The sequence below is a fragment of the Echinops telfairi genome, unplaced genomic scaffold (genome assembly GCF_000313985.2).
Source record: "Echinops telfairi isolate 266 unplaced genomic scaffold, ASM31398v2 ScPeMD7_655;HRSCAF=1070, whole genome shotgun sequence".
In the NCBI taxonomy this organism is placed as follows: Eukaryota; Metazoa; Chordata; class Mammalia; order Afrosoricida; family Tenrecidae; genus Echinops; species Echinops telfairi.
The window spans coordinates 4,920,806-4,922,337 of NW_022104553.1; the positions used below are offsets into that span (position 1 = coordinate 4,920,806).

General features: G+C 45.7%; 1 non-coding gene across 1 annotated transcript; it reads right to left on the bottom strand.

Moving 5' to 3' along the window:
• Positions 1 to 5: 5 nt before the first annotated feature.
• On the bottom strand, positions 6 to 139 carry LOC115870401. The gene has a single exon (XR_004046680.1). It is a non-coding gene; the product is annotated as a small nucleolar RNA SNORA70 (small nucleolar RNA).
• Positions 140 to 1,532: the final 1,393 nt, after the last annotated feature.

Below are 1,532 nucleotides of genomic sequence, written 5' to 3' on the forward strand. Positions count from 1 at the left end.
CAAAAAGTTGTCTCCAAGGTCCCTTAGGGCAGCCTATACATACCAATAGGCAGCATACACTAATGAGAAGGCTTGTTGTTTGCAGCCATTGCACACCAGCCCCCACAAGGAGGAGGAGGGTCAGCTTAATTGGCTGCAGCCCATGCCTTCTTATATAGGTAGGAAAAACAATACCAGAGACAAAACTAAGCAAAAATTGAATAAAAAGAGAGAAAAAAAAAAAAAAACAAAAAAGGATAAAGAAAAAAATTAACAAAAGCAAACAAACAAAAAAGCATACATAATCCCATGTCTGTCCACTGGCCTTTATGACTATCTCCCCACTAGTGCTGGGGGGCTCCGGGAACTGCCCCTCCTAGCCTTAAGTCTATTTGGGGCTTGACCTTGCTCCTGTTGCTGATCTGTTATGTTCCCATCTTGGTTTGCCCCACTGTAGGGGGTGATCAGACCAGACACAGTTCCTGCCACATGTTCACAGTACTCTGTCTTGGTATGCTTCAGCTAGGGGACATTATGTTGTTGGCCCTACAGTCCCCTCCGTGCCTCAGAAGCTCCATGCAGGGACTTCATCCTCAGGGCTTGGTATGCCTGTATGGGAGTCTAGTCCTTTGCTCTCTTTGTTCTTCTTGGTTTGCTTCTGTATGGGCGTGCATGTAGGCTTTCTCTCCCCAATCAGTAGGTTTAGTGTTGTTATCTATAGCACATACTTCTTGGGGTGGGGGGGAACTCACTTTGGTTCTGATTGGGACTGGCTTTGAAGACCTCTCTGTTCATGAGTGTGGTTACGTTGCCCTCAGGTTTGGCATGTCATGGTGGGGTTTGCACTCACACTCCCATTTCTGTGGAGACAGAAACAATACCCTCCCCTGGGTGGATTAGTGCCCTACTCCTCCAAAGTCATTGTCTTCCTCTTCCCCCGCCCCTTTTCTCTTCCACTCCTTTCCCCTTCTTTGTGTTGGAATGACATGCACATCCTTGCGTTTGGTCTGTCCCCCACCCAACTGCCTGTACCTCAACCCGTAAAGTGTGAGATAAGTAGCTTGTCTTCTATACCTACTGTGCTGATTATACTTAGCTCCAGGGACTCATGTTGTCCTTGTCCTTTTGAGATTGGTTAACTTCGCTTAGCAAAATTTCCTCCAACTCTTCCCATGAGACAATGTGCTTCATGTAATCATTTAGTGATGCGTAGTGCTCCATTGTGCGTAAGTGCCAGAGTTTTCTAATCCAATCATCTATCAATGGAAATTTAGGCTGTTTCCAAATCTTTGCAATTGTGAATTGCGTCATAATAAACATTGGTGTGCAGATGACTCATTTTGCCCTATATTGTACCTCCTCTGGGTATATGCTCAATAGAGGGTTTGTTGGGTCATAAGGTTACTCAATTTCCATTCCCCTTAAAATCGCCAGATCACTTTCCACAAACGCTGTACATGACCACCAGCAGTGGAGGAGAATTCCTGTCTCACCACATCCCCTCCAACATTTGTTGCACTCTGATTTTCTGATTTGGGCTACCCTCATGGGTG